The sequence below is a fragment of the Rissa tridactyla genome, chromosome 6 (assembly GCF_028500815.1).
Source record: "Rissa tridactyla isolate bRisTri1 chromosome 6, bRisTri1.patW.cur.20221130, whole genome shotgun sequence".
Lineage (NCBI taxonomy): Eukaryota > Metazoa > Chordata > Aves > Charadriiformes > Laridae > Rissa > Rissa tridactyla.
Window position 1 is genome coordinate 71,775,381 of NC_071471.1, and position 18,609 is coordinate 71,793,989.

Genomic DNA, 18,609 nt, shown 5'->3' on the forward strand with positions numbered 1-18,609 from the left:
GGCACCAGCGAGAGAAGCTGGCCTTTGCCCAGGACAAACAGTGCCAAGTTCGTGAGAGTCGGGAGCTCGGTGCGTGTGGCTGGGTGCCGGCTGCCAATTCCGCCTGGTGATCCACATGCCATGGGAATGCCCTTGGCTCGCCTCCTCCGCGGGGCTCCAGCCTCTCCCGATGGCCCCGCCGGGGCTGGACGGATGGACGGACGGCTCCCTTGAGGACAAAGCCAACGCCACACACGTGGGGTTGGACACCCCAGGACAAAGCTGACCCTCCTGCACCCTGCGGGCAAACCCGTTCTGCTTCCAGTGTACACGCAAGGCTTCATGTTGGGACTGCAGCCTGAATCTTCATCTTGGTAATTACTGCTCGTTACAGACTGATGGCATGAAACCTGGCTTGGGAGAGCGAGGGCACGCTGGAAAGCATGGGGTGAATTCTGGGTAAAGACCTGATTTTGTATTTATGTTTTATTGATACAGCAGCATCTGATGCCACTTTAGGTTGTGATAAATCTAGGGGATAATAACTTAGTTCAGTAATTCTGAACTGAACAGCAATAGTAATTACTCCTCCTTAGACTCGTGCATTATTTGATCCATGTTCCTACCGAGGGCAGGCACGGCCCGACTAATGCTGTGGAAGTGAAAATCCAGCTCTGGACACATGAAAAGTGTCCGAGCTGCGGTGGACGCAGAGACCACCCAGCCACCGCAGGACGAATGAGATGTCATCCACGGTATCCCACAGCTCAGGATGTTATTCTTGTGCGGTCCGCAATCAATTACGTCGGTACAAAATGACTACACTCACTTTTTTTGGAGTCTCCGGGAAATCTTTGTTCAAATTGAAGATGGTTTTCTAACAGGCTCCGCTCTTTACCCAATTTTCCAGCTGAGTTGACTGAGGCGCAGGCGGGTCAAAAGGCTTACCCAAGGTCAGGGAGTGAATCAATGAGTTGGGTCAGATTAGATCTCAGCCTGTTCTTCCCTTTTCATCCTTTACCGCTACTGCTAGATCACCATTAGAACCAGGTTAACAAAAATGTCATGGATGTGCTTTAAAAATATATATTTTTAAACTCGTTATCCCAATAAGAATTAAGTTCTTTAGATAGCGTGCTCTATAAGATTAGGTTTCCAGAGGTTAGGCCTTTACTGCAAGGAATTCAATATCCAGCACAATGTAAAATCACCGGCAGAAGAAATATTTTTACTACTGTACAAAAATAATAAAAATGCTGAAAAGTAAAATTCACAGATCAAATGCTGAAGTCCTCACTCAGGTCAAGTTCTGCCTGGCTTTAATTGTATTTTGCCTTGGGAACAGGCTTCAGATCTGGCCATAAATTAGTATGCTGATCCCATGGCATGAATGGCGTTTTATTTACTTATTCCCTGAAATATGCAGTAGAATTCAAGCAGCAGTTAAACTAAAAAGTATCACTCGCCCGAGTCTGAAGGTACTATGGTATTTTTGAGAATAATGTTGGGCTACGTCTTCCAATCAACCACTATGTAATTTGATAGGAATTCACCAAAAAAGCCCACTTCCTCTCAAGGGATGTGCGTGTTTCCTGAGCTTCAGCCCAGAGGGGCACCCAAAGCACTGGATTTCCAGAAAAACACCTTCCCCCGGAGGGCAGAGGAGACAACGGATGGGTTCCGAAGAGGTTGTGCCATCCTCATCCTCGGAGGTGTCAAGACCAGCTGGGGGAAAGCCCCGAGCAGCCAGGTCTGAGCTGGCCCTGCAGGGACAGGGGGTGGCCTGGAGATCTCCTCCAGTCCAGCCTGGACCATCTTAACGGTCCTAGAGCATCACCATATACTATTCTTTTCAGGACAAATTTTTTAAGACCACTTCAGGGGCAATCTGCATAGTCCCCAGCTACCCCTCTGCGCTGCAAGCTCCTCCCTCGCCATCTCTCTAGATGCATGAAGATGTGGTGCAGAGAAAGAGGAATTTAACTTTTTTCACAGCTATTACTACAGAAATAAAACAAAGAACATGTTAATCAAACTGTTGCTTTTTTCCTTATTCACTTTTACGCTACTAAAACCCAGACGCCTTGTTCTAGACTTTTTGCTTTATAGACAAAGGGGAAAAACTGCTTTGGAAAGTCTTGTCAGGGATCTTATTTTCCCAGTTTTAGGATTCTGACAGGCTCGATCACAGACACACTCGAAACTCTTGGCAAAGTTCAGCAACGAGGAAGCTGCATCTCACCAGTTCTCATCTGCAGATCAAAGCAATTCATTGGCAACATGAAAAGACTGTATTTAAAAACTGACAGGATACCCTTAAAAAAATTAAAAGAACAAGTTTAAAAATTCTGGGAAGAACGCATTTTGAGTTTCAAGCAAAATAAAACAACATCTAAAAAGCAGTATTAAAAATATCCTTAGACTCAAGAGAAATATTTGTATTTGTCCAGTGTTGAAACAATATGCTAATCAACATGATCTCTACTCCATGTTCCAGTTCAGTATAAAACTATTCAACCATTACACCGGGTTAAACTATGCTGATTTTCCTCTTGCACTTGCATAAAGGCCAGTTAAAGCTAAAAGCAGGCAGGGGATGGCAGTGATTTGAAGGAGGCATCCTGAGAGCGGAACAGAAGTTAGGAAGTTTTTAAACGAGATCTGCAAATATAGGAGATAGAGCAGTTGTTCATCGGCTCCTTCTGACTCCTGGTACCTTACCACGTTATTAGAAATATAAATGTTACCTCTTTTTTGAGTAGCACAGCTCCTTTCTTAGTCCTCAGGCTTGCTCTGGAGCTGCCTTTGCCTACGTCTTGGTTTTGTCAGCGCCGGGAGCACAAGGAGGTTTCAGCAGCTGCCTGACCTTTCCAGGGTGTGTGTTTTTACCTTCACTCCCCAGGGACCTGCTTATGCTTAAAATCTGCTGCAGGTTAACTTGAGTTATTTCATGTTAAGGTGCTTAATGTCACAAACAAATATTTTTTTTCTCCTGTTGCGGGTCAGTTAGCATTTTAATGTGTTATTAAACCGGGTTAGAAAGCTGAACGTGGGCTAGATTTGCCTCCATGGATGTACACATGGGAGCAGCCCCGTCCCAGCTGCACATCTCTCACCGGCACCACACATGGATTTGCTGGACCACAGTTTCACTGGCCAGTCTGGCCCAAACCATGACACCACCCCAGGAGCATTTTGGAGGGATGTCACCTCCCGGTGGGTGCGGGAACACAGCCAGGTCCAGTGCACCCAGCCGGGGGACACCCCAGCTCAACTCCATCACAGCCCCAGTTGTCCACCACGGTCCTCTGCACCGACCCCAGACGCCAGCAACTTCCGAGAACAGGCACGGATACAAGCCACAGTGAATTGCACCCATTTTTATGTTTAAAAAATGCTTTTATAGATTTATATAATTTATATATTATATTACTTAGGCTGCTGTTTGAATGGGGAGCTGAACCCAGAGCCAAGCCAAGGCCACTGAGAGGGACAGGGACCCTGAGTACACCCTATTATGAGACAGCTCATGCTATACAGATATTTAAAAGGAAAAAACTTTAATTTCAAAACAAAAAAAAGGCAGATTTTATTGACACTAAACTGAATGTTGTGGCTGGACAATGAAGTTGTTGATCTCTAGTTCCTTTTTCAACACGATGATTACAAGCAGGACCGAACATTAAATAGAAACTTGTCCAAATTTTGTTGGAGAAAAAGATGCTCAAAAAAGATAGATAGAAAACAAAGAAAAAGAAGGCAGTAAAGAGTGATCAAGGGAGCAGAGAAAAAGACAGGGATAGGGCCTGACAATCACAACTGATAACGCTGCAGCAGCAAACAGCTCTCCTGGAGAACATACCGATGCTGGATGGCATCAGAGCTTTGTACCAAGTACTTCTGCAACAACTTCAAAGCAGTATTTCCCTGAAACAGGTAATTTCCCCAATGTTTGGTGGCAATAGACAATAAAGAAAAAGAAGATCATTCTCCCTTCTATCTCTCCTACAAAGAACAGTTTGTTCCATCACACTACAGTCCAAGATAGAGATAATACCTATCATGTACACAGGTTCACAACACCAAAAGCAACAAAATAATCCACATCTGATACTTTTTGTTTGTATACGGCCTTCCTGGATTTTGCCTGGCATGCAGTATGTTCATACACTTGAGTCCTCCAAACCAAAGGATGAGCATTGTGCAGTGACTACCTCACCTCACAAACACCTGCGAGGCTCTCCTTGCTCTCACCAAGTCCCCTGCCAATATCCCTTTCAGTGTAAAAATTTTTCTTAACATCCAGTCTAAACCTCCCCTGGCGCAACTGGAGGCCGTTTCCCCTTGTCCCATGGCCTGTTCCTTGGGAGAAGAGCACGACCCCCCCTGGCTGCCCCCTCCTTTCAGGGAGCTGTGGAGAGCGAGAAGGTCTCCCCTCAGCCCCCTTTTCTCCAGGCTGAACACCCCCAGCTCCCTCAGCCGCTCCTCACCAGACTTGTGCTCCAGACCCCTCGCCAGCTCCGTTGCCCTTCTCTGGACACACTCCGGCCCCTCGGGGTCTGTCTTGTGGTGAAGGGCCCAAAACTGGACACAGCCCTCGAGGTGGGGCCTCACCAGTGCCCAGTACAGGGGGACGGTCACTGCCCCAGTCCTGCTGGCCACACTGTTCCTGACACAGGCCAGGATGCTGTTGGCCTTCTTGGCCACGTGGGCACACTGCTGGTTCATACTCAGCTGCTGTTGACCAACATGCCCAGGTCCCTTTCCACCAGCAGCTCTCCAGCTGCTCTTCCCCAGGCCTGTAGCGTTCATGGGGTTGCTGTGAAACAGCTCCCTGGGGAAGGAGTGGCCCTGGCCAAGTTTTCCTCAGGATCCCCAGCTGTGCTCTTTCCACCCCCCAGCAGCCAAACCCCGAGGACGGCCGTAGATGGGCTAACGTCTGCAAAACTGCCAAACACACAGGAGGTGAACCCCAAGTAGCCCAACACTCGTCAGCTTTCCCTTGCAGGCTCCCCTCAGGGGCTGTATGGATTTCAAGCTTGGGCCCTGGCTGCTCTCAGCTTTTTGGGACGGAGCAGTTTCATCAGTGTGGGATATCAAGGCTCAGAGCCCAGACTCGAGCTCCTGGGTCGCCAGGCATCTTGGCAACAGAGGTCCAACGATCTGACCCTCCAGCCTCCTAAGGGACTCATTGCTTCCCCTCGGCTGCCCAAGCACACAGCCACTTGCCATTGGATTTTCATGAAAGCATGAGGACAATGTGAAAATAGGAGTTTTGACTGTTCTTCGGCAGCTACGTGATGAGGTTTGCTGGCACTCTGAAGATTACACAAGGCTGGAGTTATATACACAGTTTATAAAATCACACAGAATTCATACATTTTACATAGACAGGCTCCCTAAAGTGTCACACCATATTTTAGCATCTGAACTTACTGTGATTCAGTAAAAGAATCCTGTTCCTCTGCAATGGATCTTGGGCTCTGCAACCTCCTACACATGCATATATCATCATTGACTTCCAAAAGAGTGCTGTTGGCTTGAGGGACAGAGGTGTACCTCCTATAATGGTATATACTACATTCTGCAGCAACCTTTCTTCTCATATTTCAGAGTTGAAAAAGGCCTGTCAAAAAGGGGCTATTATGAAAGGGAATTTGAAGACATTCATAAACATCTAGACAGAAAATTGCATTTTCAATATGAGAACCTCAATAGTTAAGGCTACATTTGGGAGATCACTATGGCCCTCTTATTTTCTGCTTACGCTGTCAAAGTTTGAATTCATGTTGGGTTTTTGAGCAATTCAAACAAAGGATACTTTCATAAACATCCATTTCATAAACTACAGCATATCTAATTCTTTGGGTTCTGAAGGCTGAGCTGAATGTAGTGTTTGTAGTCTACTGAGAATATGTCTGGAAAACATAAAACAATCTACTAGGTAAGTTACAAAGCTGTTGACATAGGGAATGAAAATGGAAATTCTGTAGTAGTCTCCTACATCCACAGTTTTACGCTATACTTTGCCTGATGTTAGCTGATTGGTGCAGTATATCTTGATGTTAGTATCCCATTTCAGAAATGTTCTGACATTATCTATTTGGCAGTTTGAAAAATAGTATCAAACTCCCCATGCATTTGAGCGCCCGTTTCAACACAGCAATCATAATATCCATTTCCATCGATGCAAGAGGCAGGTTAGTACCAACTTCAAGTGGATTCATTTCTAAGACGACAATACGTGATTCTACAAAATGCACAAGCACACGCACACACTGCTTGGCTAGAAAGACCAACAAGAATTAACCTGATTTAATTTCCAGTGCCTCCCGGTAAACACACGGCTTCATTTGGTAGCAAGTGTGCCCCTACAAAGTAATTGATGCCACAATGACACGGATAATTGTGGGCACCTCACCTGCCCATGGCATAGGACGGAACGCAAGGAGGCATCTTCATTCATTAAAAAAGAATTATTAAGAATATTTTTCAAATAATTTACGATGATTACAAAGATGGGCAAGTCTCTCAACAGGCTACAGTAACCCAACCACTTGAAGGATGTGCTCTATTGCAAATATGCTTAATATGTCAATAGGAAAAAAATATATGCTGTAAATTTCGCTGTAATAATTATTGGAAATGCTTGAGCCTTGCTGGAATTTGGCAATGGCTGCAAAAGCTCCACTAAATATAGGACTCCAGGCACACTTAAATTAACAGGAAATTTATCAGTGGCCTTATTGACCAAAAATTCCTCTTATTTAACATTTATAAGCCTTTTTACCACACAAATTTCTCTGTAGCATAACAGATAAAATTTATACTGGTTAGCTTCACCAATATTGTCAAAATATTTTCCAACAACTTCTGGAATAGAGCAGCCAGGAGATAACTAATCCGACTGAAGTAGGGTATATGAAACACCATAACTTTTTATGTTTTTGCCCTAAGAAAACGAAGCCAATCTCTGCTAATATCCCTTTCATTTACACGGTTTGCTACTAGATTTCCCTAAAGGCATTAGTGGCTGGCAAACAACTCCCAGCACCTTGATTACAGGAAATCATATTTCTCCCAATGCCAAGCCTCTTCATAAGTACTGAAAATGGTTTGCCTACTAAAATACATTTTCTTAACCTACCAGTAATTCTACACTTCGAACCACCCAATTTCCTTCCTCTCCCATGCAGGAACCAGTTGTATTCCTGCTCAATATATCCGGACTCCTAGCTGACTCTTTGTTTTTTTAATGGAGATGAGTCCATGCTTCCACGTTTGAAAGTGGAATCAAACAAGCTTGGAGAATGTTTTGGGGGAAGAGAAAAAAAAATTTATTAGCAGGGATTACAAACTATTTCAGAGACGATGGCAATTTACAAAGTACAGATCTTTATCTGCATTCCCTCCAATTTCAAGAATTGCGGAGATTAACTGCAGAGACCCAGACTGCTCCCATTTTTATGCAAGGATGATACTCTCCTCTTATTGGAGTACCAGTGTTTTTTAATAATCTCAGCTGCCACTGGAAACAATGTGCAGTCACCAGTGACTCTTATAGGTCTCCACATTTTGCTACAAACAGGCCTTCAAATCTCCACACTGCTCCTACCCAGACCAAAGAATGAGCCTTAGAAAACCACACTTCTTCAGAACTACCCCTTAGACCTCTTTTCTTACTACAGATTGTATCCCACATCATCAAAATTTAACTCCTTTTGCCATTCCCAGAAACGCTCGCACTCACATACCCACCCAGACGCAGGCTCCACTTCCCAGTGCCCCAGGTGTGTGCTTCCCAGCATTTCACACCAATTAAAATACACGGACAAACTCCCCTAATGTGCTGCAAACAAAAGTCTGGTCTAAGAGATTATTCCCGTTATTAAAAACCTATTTTGAAACCAGATTCGGCATGCTTTTCACAAACACACACATACACACTCTCCTTCAGGGCCAATTAAAGCACATAACGTGCCCGGATCAAATAGCTAGCTCTGTAATGACATGAACTTTCCAGATTTAAATTTGCAGGACACATCCCTGCTGTTGAGAAAATGCAAGCGTCTTGGCAAAGGAAATCACAGTTTCTGGTTTCATTCATCCTTTTTTTTTTTTCCTGGTGATTATAAATGTGAAAAGCAAGACTTATTTACTTGCTCAAGTGAAATCATACAAGGTTACATTACTGCACTTACTCACAGCTGAGGAGGTTCATGCGGAGAGGTCACAGGAGCATAGGAAGTGATCGAGGCCAGATTCTGACTCAGTAAGGCACACACACACAAAGGCAGATATATATTATGCCTGTGCTCCAATCTGACATCTTCTCGGGGGGGAAATTAAAGAACTACAAGTGAGGTCCAAATCACAGTGATTTTCAATCCTACATCTTCCCTGAGACTCCATCTGTTTCTCTCTCCAGCTAGCAAGAGGGTAGTTACAGCTCCAGTGCCCAAGTCTCTCTTCCACAGCAGATGTTGCAGAAAGGAGATGCTTTCAGAGGTTAGTCCTTAACAAGGAATTTAATCCAGGCTGAAATATTTGTGAATTCACAGCTCAAGGCATTTAATAAAAACCTCCTTTCTCAGTTTTTCCATCCCGCCCCATTACATTCTGTGACCCCAAAGTTCATGGATTGGTTTAAGCCTTAGTTTACTTGGAAGCAAACCCACGTGCTGTCACTGGAAGGGCATTTTGCACTCAACTGCAGACAGATGTTCCAGTGCTGGGAAAATACTGCCCTATACCTGAAATGGCCATGTTAAATGAGCAGTGTCTTACAAGCAGCAGACTTAATAACAAATAAAGAACTGAAAGAAAATGCCTTGAACGAAAAACAAAGACATGGGACATGACCTGAAAAACATTTTAGAAAATTTGTATCATCTTACAGTATCAGTGTTATGAAAATTTCCCCATAAGCTTTAGTACTAGTGAACCAGACTGGATGTGTCATAACTGAATGCTGGAAAGTCCTAGGAGGGCCTAGTGGCCCTCTAAGATAATTACTAAAGAAGTCCAGCAAAATACACCAACTACAGTGCTAGGAACAGGTCCAAATACGTGAAAAAGGGGAGATATATATTTATATGTTGTGTTGACACTGATGTCATTGACCAGCAATACATCTAATTAGGAACAGTCTCCTCAGCCTTGCTCTTGTCGTTAAAGGACAGATGAGGTGGGAATTCAAAAGTTCAGTGGTTGAAATTATAATGGCGCTACTTAAAGTAACAATGATCAAAATCTGGACAGCAGAAGGATTTGAGGAGATCTGAATAAGATGCTCATAATTATGAGGACAGAGTGAAAACCCATCAGGAGTACCTTTTTTGCCTCATTTACTAACAGACATATTTGACACCCCATCAAGTTACAATGAAGTAAAGCTAGAAACAGCGCAGAGAAACACTTCTTTATCGTGCAAACAGACAACCTGTGGATCCACTACCGAAAACCACGACTCTAGGTTTTAAGACACTCTGGATATCACACATTCCCTATTCAAACCTGTTATAATGCAAACTACAATCATATTAAAGATAACCAATTTTCCTGCTTCAGGCAATGAGGAGATCACCTTGGGAGAGGAGTCAGAAAAGACTAATACATATTTTGGGGAAGTTTCCACCTACAGTAAAGTTTCAGGAACTGGCTACTTTTGAGAAAAGGCTATCAGGACAGAGAGATTTCATGCAGTTTAGCATTGTTTCCCTTTAATATGGCATTCTAATATTTTCAAATTAAAATACATTCATTTTCAAGAGGTAAAACACCAGACTGAAGTGCTAAAAATGGTACACTAACATTCACTAATACTTGAGAGGTACTAATGAATAGTAAATTCTGTCAACTGAAACTAGAAAAAGAACAGAAGATTGTTTAGAAAGGAAGATTGCGGAGACCAGCTTTCAGTACAGTTGGTTTATAAACACGCTTTGGTTTGGGCTTTTTTGCCAAGCAGCAGGTCCACCTCTTATTGCAGAAATCTCCACCTTCCTTCCTTTTAATTCACATACTAGACTTTTAAATGTCTGAGAAAATAAAATAAAAATCAGGGTTTGAGGAGTTTGATATTTACATTCTAAAATAATAACTATCTCTAGGGTATCCCATCCAGTCCAGAGCTTACTGATGTGAAGAGATCTTCCATTTAGAGATGAGATCATCTTCACATAAGCCATTGCACTTGTATGGGGCATGCGATGGCAGTACCTTTTAATTGACCATTAATCCGGGCTTCATTAGAACTACTGAAAAGCTTCATTCTCCTTGTCAGCATAGGGCATCATGCAGCTACACAACAGTTTGAATCATCTGTTCACTAATGGCTACTGAAAAGCTAAGTCGGAGAGATGAACTCTGAATGCATAAAGAAGAAAACATGAACCAGAAGCCTGTAACGCTGTAACCTGTATCAAACATGGAATACCTTTTAATGTATTTTTGCTTTATTGTAATATCATTTCTTTGCTGCTTTAAATGAAATTCTCTCCATAAACTGTTCATATCATGAGAACAGAATTTGATTTATCATTGTTAAACCATTTATATTAACTGTACTTCATCCTTCATAGATCACACAGATTCCCAGATCACTTCTATCATCTTGTTCAAATTTGGTGCGTTTGCAGGTTGCGATTAGCAGGGTGGTGTGGAAGCTCTGGACATTTTTATTACCTGAGAACAGTTTCAATGGTGACTTTTGGCCAATGCTTCGCCTAGGTAGACAGTAAAGAAAGTAAGACAGGGTGGTAAACATTCCTTGCTTACATTTCCTTGCGAGACTCAAGGTTAACGGCCCAGAAAGCAAAAGGGAAAACTAGATGTCATGTTAAAAAAATTACCTCTAAAACCAGCAGGAGTGTCTCAGTACCATCACACACCCCTGTGAGCCGTTGCCTTTTTGTCAGCTTGCACCGACTGCAACTATCGCAAAGGTATTTTCAATTACATTGGGGAAACTTCTGCATTTTGGACCATCTATTTTTTTTTAGACTCAGATTTAACATACTCACTAACTTGATGCCATTTTATTTACAGTGTTTTTTATGTCCACTTTATTTACAGAAAAAAGGATTTCCAGAATACTGTAATGACTTTTTGAAAATTGTTCTAACCTTTCCCAAGTGGATTCCTCCATTTTGTGATAGCTTCTGAGTCATACAACACAACTAATAAAATTTTTGCTGATATAACTCAGATTAAGATTCAGACAGTGAAAGATTCTCTGGCTTGAAAATTAGGGGTTTCTTGTTACAAACTTTACTGGCACTTTTTGTCCTGTTTTTTTTTTATGACCTCAAATAAACCTCACCCCACAGTCTGCTTTCCTCTGGCATTTCACACCCTCTGAGCTCCTCCGCGTCTCCTCTTTCAGGAATTGTATTTGCCAAACGCTTCCCCCTCTGCAAACTTGGAGCCAATTCACTGTCCCCACCCTTACCCCTTCGAAAATGAGTGAAAAAGGCCGATTTCTGGATGCTGACAGCTTTTGCTTATTGCCCTTCATCATCCTGCCCTGAAGTGGGAGCAGGACAAAGGACGTGCCTAGATAAATTTTAAAAACTGCATTTCAGTGATAAGGCCTGCATTTTGCTTCCTAGACAAGATGGGTTTTGCTCAGCAGCCACGCACATTCCAGCACCTAAAAGGAGGGCTGAGGTGTCCCACGGCCCCAAGGGCTCAGCACCCTGCAGCTCCGGCTCCTCCTGCCTCACCGCCCGTTTTGGGACGGACTTTGCCAGAAATCCCCGTTTCTGACCACCTGTGTGACTTGCAGCCACCGCCCCGGCTTTCAGGTGGGCCGCATCACCCGGGGCGGTCAGCACCTGTCGCCCCGGCCACATAAGCAGGGCGAGGGGGCAGACGAGCCCCCTAGGGCCCAGCATAGAGCGGAACGAGGTAAGCGGCCCTAGGCGAGGCCCGAGACCAGCAGGCCGCACCGGGGCTGGAGCCGAAGCTCGCTCCCGTTTCCGGGCTACAGGCCCGGGCGGGCGGCTCCGCCCCGGCGGCGCCACAGGCCCGGCCCCCTCCGTGCCGCCGCGCTCTTTGCGGGTGCCGCGGAGCGCTGTGGTGGTTTCTTTCCGCCGCTCTCCCTCCTTCTCCTGGCGGGCAGGTGCGCGGGCGGGCCGGGGAGCCGCGGGGCTCCGGGGCCCGGCGGAACGGGCTCGGGGCGGCCTCCGCCGGCCTGGCCCGGGCAGCGCGGGCGCCTCATGGCGGGGACGTGAGGGGGGGCAAGATGGCTGCGGGCCGTGTGGCGGGCTGGGGCCGGCGGGAGCCGCTGGTGCCAGCGCTGCGCCCGGGGCCTCCTGCGTCCCCCGGAGCAGCTGGGGCAGCGGCGAGCGGTCACAGTCCCCTCACGCTTGTCTCTGCGCTGGGGTTTTACTTGTCCAGCCTGGGGAAGAGAAGGCTCCGGGGAGACCTTCCAGCCCCTTCCAGTCCCTCAAGGGGCTCCAGGAAAGCTGGGGAGGGACTCTGGAGCAGGGAGGGGAGCCATGGGATGAGGGGGAACGGTTTTATACTGAAAGAGGGGAGATTGAGATGAGATCTGAGGCAGAAATTGTTTGCTGTGAGGGTGGTGAGCCCCTGGCCCAGGTTGCCCAGAGCAGCTGTGGCTGCCCCATCCCTGGAGGGGTTCAAGGCCAGGTTGGACGGGGCTTGGAGCAACCTGGGCTGGTGGGAGGTGTCCCTGCCCAGGGCACGGGGGGGCACTGGGTGGGCTTGAAGGTCCTTTCCAAACCAGACCCATTCTATGACTAATCTTAACAGCCTAACAAGTGATGTGGGCCTGTTTGCTGCCCATTATCCATATTCAGTGACACTCGCAGGCCTTAGGAGAGGAAATATCCCTATTGTGGTGCCAGGGCCTTTGCCGCCAGAGCGGGCAGTAGGCACATGTGTTGGTTGGCAGCCATTCCCCCAGGGAAGTGCTGGTTGTAAAGCTTAACCCAGGCTCGTAGGGAGCTGGCGTGGGTGCTGCTCCTGCCCAAGCCAGCTCTGCCAAGCCTTTCCCTTGCCCGGGGGAAGCAGTTCTGTGGCTGCTCTGAGAGCCCAGGCACTCCTAAAAATCTGTCGGCTTCCATCGCACTGCAAGGGGCGAATGGATGGCAGCACCCTGCCTTCTGGCAGCAGCTTGTGGTCAGATCAGATTAGCATGAAACTGTGCTAAAACAATGCATGTCAAATTGATATCAACATAAAAAGGTCCTTTTGCTGTTGATGTAAAAGCTAAGCTCTGCAACTGTTTGTAAAATAAGTATGATATTGTAACTGCACACAGTTTTTAAAACACAGTAAATGTAAAAGATGGTTTATATTTTTGCCCCCAACTCCCAAATAAACCTGTTACTGAGTTGTATCTTATTTTTCTGAAATGGAGCTCTTATTAAATGATAAGATGCGGTCTCTACAGTGTTTCAAATAGGAAAGCCTTCCATTATAAACTGGGCCGTAACATTGACTTTAGAAATGACTGTCACAGCGTAACTCTTGAGTCCAGGCTTGTGCTCCCCCTGCACGGAAGACAAGGGTTATCTTCTGGAGGGGTCTGTTTGGATGACAGGGTTCCCTTGTGAACCTGATGGAGGTTTTGGCCTCTAAGCCCTGCCTGTCTCCCTAATGCCTGGGGGACCAAAACTGGCAGTGTAGGAGTTTTCCTCCCTGAACTGCCTCCGTGGCCTTTGGTCTCCCTTGCTTTCATGGAAATGCAGCTTAAGTGGAACCATGATTGCGGATCTCCTGGTGCATTACGATGCCTCCCTGCCCTGTGGTGTGGAAGCCCACAGAAGGTCTCGTGAGCCAAAAGTCTCCTCCAGCTGCTCTGTTCCCCTGCCTTGTGCACGGGCACCCATTTGCAAAGGTTTCTGTATGGTCTCTGCAGGAAGAAGTGAGCAGAGTCAATGTGTCCTTACGTCTGCCTCTAGTGTCGAGACCTGAAGGGTCGGTGAACATGGGACAACCTGGCTCTGGTTTTTAGGCTAGCGCTTGCTGCCTTGGAAAAGAGTCATAGATACCACAGAGTGTCTTATTTTAAACCCAAGTTATTTCTTCAGGTCTTAATTTTGTGTTGCAGCTTTTGCCCTCTTGAACAGGTCCCCCTCCTCTTTCTGGCCTGATTCATCTTTTAAGTTCTTTAGTGTGTGTTTGACTGCTATGGTGGTTGTAAAGCTTATTGTCTCGGGGGCAAAAATCCCACCTGTGTAATGCAGAATACTTCTGTCTAAAAACATCCAGTTATGTGAAATTTGCCAAGTTGCTTATTTGTTTTGTCGTGAATGTTGGTCTGTGACATAATTTTTCCAAGTAAAAAGTTTTGTTAGTATCAAATCTGGACAATTCTACCAAAAGCCTCAAGCTTCAGAGGAAAAAAAGATGTAGCCATGTGAGCTTGCAAGGTGGCTTTAGCAATTCCTATCCGCATTCTGATCCATGACAAGTTAATTACACCAATTACACCAGCAACTGAACAGCAGCTCTATAGGAAACTCTTGTAGTTATATTGCAACTTGTGTTACCGTGACTACTTTATCTCTTGATAACTCTGTAATTAACTTGTCACCACTGTTTAATGCTTAACGTATGTAGAGAATCAGTTAATGGCATCACTAAAGGGATAGTAGCCTGAAGGAGAAGCTCATGCCCTTTGGGAAGGTTATCAGGGTTTCCTTGAATGGCTAATTTAAGGACTTGTGCAGAAAAAGTATTAAGTTTGTTATGGGAAGTGTGGATAAGATGGAAAGGCTACACTGGAGAAATTCTGTTTAAACTGACTTTGGTGACAGGGGAAACTGGTAGAAGAAACAGTACTGCAAAAAGCCAAAGGAGAACATGTCGAAGATGTGGATGACTGTTCTTGTAGTATTCTTTTCCCGTGCAATTACGGTTTTGGAGGAGCGAGAACAACTGATGTTCATGAATTAAACCTCGGCATGCTGGGTGCTGTACCCACTCGTGCTCTAACTAGTGCAGAATTCCCCTGTGAGCCCTGTCTTCCACCTCTCATACCAAAGGTGACATCCTCACTCGTGGTGACCACAAGTTGGTTTCAGCAGTGATGGTCGTTCTAGGGTTAGTGCTGTAAGAGCCTTGTAGGACCAAATTGTGGGTCCTGATCTGTTGAGGTGTTTAGCATCAGCCTCAAGACTAGTGAGCCATTCTGCCTGGGATGCGGCTGGCCTAAATTGAACTTATTTTCCGCAAAGGCGGTGAGGCCAAAAAAGCATCGCTGCTTGTGATAGTTGTTAACGTCTCTCATTTTATATTTCACAGAACAATACGTTAAATTCTGAACGTGTGAAACTTCTAAATAAGACCTGAAGGCATTAGTATTCAGTCTGACGCTTTTAAAGGTTTCCTGTGTTAGAATAATTTCCTGTTTGTGACTTGAGTGAAGTCAGCAAGTGCCTAAGCCAGTCTGTATTGCCTCTTCCCAGAAGTTGTTGGGTGAAGCTGAATACACATGCCACCAATCGCATAACTCGTAAAAGCAAGCGCTTGTTAAATCTATTTGTTTTTATTATGGACATCGATCTGCCAGTCGCAATAATGCATTTATGGACATTTTTCTGCAAGCGCAGCGCTGGTGGCAGTTTTTACTGACAAATTGAGTCATATGGACAGTAGTTCAAAATACGCTTACTTTATTGACGGATTGTGCAATTCTCTAGTTTACTGAGTGTTCATAAGATATCTGGACTGGTGAAGAGAATGTAACTAATGGGAAAATGTAGGGCAAAGTTTTAATTTCAGAAGGCTTGAAATCTTTTAGGTAGTGACAGGTTTCAGCGTGTCTCTTGTCTGGTTTTGCAAACTTTTAACTTCTTCATTAATGCCATAATTAAAAAGCAAAAGGCCTGATTTGGTGTTCCTACTGCAGACTTCTAGTTCTTGAGTTTCTTACCCCTAGTGATAGCTGTGAAGGTTGCCATTCTACAAATCTGTGCTGGCAAGGGCTTTGGTTGTGCTAATTTATCTGAAGGTATAATGAGCAAAACCTTCTTGACATAAGAAAAAAAATCCTGTCTTAAATTTTGTTTACTGTAAGGCTAACTTTATCATCCAGCACAGGTGCGTTTGGGCCAGCATTAAGTTAAATATACATCTGGAGGAGCAACCAAAGTATAAAATCAGACCAAACCTATATTGAAGTATTTTCCAGAAATACAAAATGAAATTTTAAAATTGATCTACTTGTGTGGTCCAGACCACTATTGTTTAAAAAGTCAATTGTGATTGAATGCCAATAAAGCTTGTATGGCTTTGGAGTTTTATGGAAGTTGAGTAATTGTGAAAACTTGTCTTTGGAAATTTGTCTCTGTTTTGATGCTTTTTCCTAATCCTTTTTCAAATTTACTATTTTATATCAGCAGAGCAAAAGCACCCTGTCCTGATATCTGTCAGGACTATGCTATCTATTTTGATTTAGATTGTACTGAATTAAATCGTATAAATCACTGCAGGTGTCTTTTCAAGACACTTGTAGGACTTGGATGTGCAGCTGAAATTCTCCCCAACACAGTAGAGGTTCTGAGGGTGATTTAAAACACATCTGAACAAGTCACCTTTAATCTCAAGGAGGGAGAGGGGAGTTCATCGGTACAAACATTCTGACTCTCCCTCTGCTTTCCAAGTAAAATAGTAGTAAAATAGTGATACTGATAGAGGGCCTGTGGTCTGGAGCAGCTTGGCCAAGGGGGAGAATTATTCTTTTATAATCCTGCCCCTCTCAAAGCAGGAGCTGATGGCATCCGGAGAAGCAGCATGTGTTGGCTCGGATCGCACTGTGTTCGCTACCCAGCGCGTAGCTGAGCTGTGGCTCTTGGAAAAGGCAGCCGGGGATGCTGCGTTTGGGCTCAGGGAGCTCAGGGATGCTGTGTAACTGGCTTTTATTTTACATTCCAAAATGCCACTTCTGAGTCGGAAAGTTTGAATCCCACTTTTTTGGCGGGCATGGTGGTATGCCAGTGAAAATCACTATATGCTTGGCCTTGTTTTTGTAGTGCTCCGTAGCTATGTGCTGTTGAAGATGGGATGCTGAAGAGATGGGCTTTTGGTCTTACCTGATGGCTGCATTTTCAGGTTTTAATTATTACTCAAATGCCACTTTTTGGTGCACTATGATCAGATTAATGAAATTGGTATTTTAGTGAAGTAGTATATATTAGCAGCGCAGCCCACTGAAGTCAGATTTGCTTTGTTTTCTGAATCATGCCATCTACATGCTCCAAGTGCAAATTTAACTCCCTCCAGGTAACTCTGCAGTAGCAGATAGCAAGTATGACTGCTGTCTTGTAAATGTTGCTGCTGCATAATCATCATTCACTAATATTTAAATTATCTGACTGCTTTAGATCAGTCAGTACAATGCGAACAATAACATTATCTTTGATTGTTTGTATATTCAAGTATGCAAGTCTGTTAATTAGTTAAACTTTTTAATAAACACCTAAAGTATACTTAAGGCCCTGTTAAAAGATGTTTTTTTCTTGTTTCACATATGAAAAGCACAAGATGGAATGTACAGCACCTAAAAATACAGATGAAATGTGCAGACTTGCTTTGGCGGCAGCGGGCTGGCAGTGTTGACAGTACATTTTTAGATTGGCGGCAGTGTCCTGGAGAAACAATTCACACCACTTCATTTTCCCTTCATCTTGCTCCATTGAAGTATGATCAGATCTAACATAGTGGGAAGGGTGGGGAGAAAAGGGAAATCCCTTGCACAGTCTCCTGTTGACACCACAAATACCTCTGGTTGTTTGCTGACTTCAGTCTGTGAAATACCAAGATTTTTGGTTAGTTGATTCAGGAATGAGATTGACTTTATTCAAACTGGCTGTGTTTTTTTTTCTCCCCCCCCCCCCCCCCCCCCCCCCCCCCGGCTTCTCTGGAAGGACAGGCTGGGTCTGCAGCCAGTGTTGTGCTTTCAGAAAGTGAAACTGAGACCCAACAAGGCAAAGTGCTTAATCTGAGAGAAACTTTTAATATATACTTGTGGTTTTTTTAAATAGAATGATGGAACTATTTTGTTTTCGGTAGTTGCATGAGTTGCATGTTAGTGAGCGCACCTTGTTTTATGTTACTGGTAATACGTATGGCCTGGATTTGAACGCTTTTCAGTTGTCTTTTTGTGCCGCTATATTTGATTCCATAGTGAGAGTTTCTAAGAATATGATTAACCCTATGGGTCATCTTATAATGTAATTATTAATGATTGATTCTGTTTATCCTTGAAATCAATAGGAGAAGCAATATGGTTTGGCATATATTTGGGGTTGATTTCTAACATTCAGTAAACATGATCTTGTGACAAGACTAGTATTGGTTTATTACTCAGAACATGTTTGATGAATCTGAAGTGTGTAATTAGTTTTATATAACGATGGTGATATGTGGTGGTTTTTACATGACTTATGTTAATATGGCCAATAGTGTTAACATCCCCTGCCACTAATAGTTAGGGTGGGGATGTATAGTAATTGATCTTCCTGGGAGTGCTGTAATGTAAAAACAATTCAGGCTGTTTGAAGTATATTTTACAAGTGTGCATAGGGCCTTTGGGATGTTATACTGAAAAACCCAATTGTACAGTTACCATGGGAACCCAATTAGAATAGATTGCTT

At 44.3% G+C, this 18,609-nt stretch overlaps 1 protein-coding gene across 10 annotated transcripts in view; it reads left to right on the forward strand.

The window, feature by feature from the left end:
* The first annotated feature begins 11,758 nt into the window (after positions 1–11,758).
* MGMT (O-6-methylguanine-DNA methyltransferase) overlaps positions 11,759–18,609 on the forward strand; it is a 202,007-nt gene continuing 195,156 nt past the window's right edge. For 9 of the 10 annotated variants that reach the window (XM_054205603.1, XM_054205605.1, XM_054205606.1 and 6 more), the window contains exon 1: positions 11,983–12,103. The gene's annotated coding sequence lies outside the window, so the exon portion shown is untranslated. Of the gene's footprint in view, positions 11,890–11,982; positions 12,104–18,609 lie in introns of those variants that run through there. The other variant, XM_054205613.1, reaches the window with a different exon arrangement.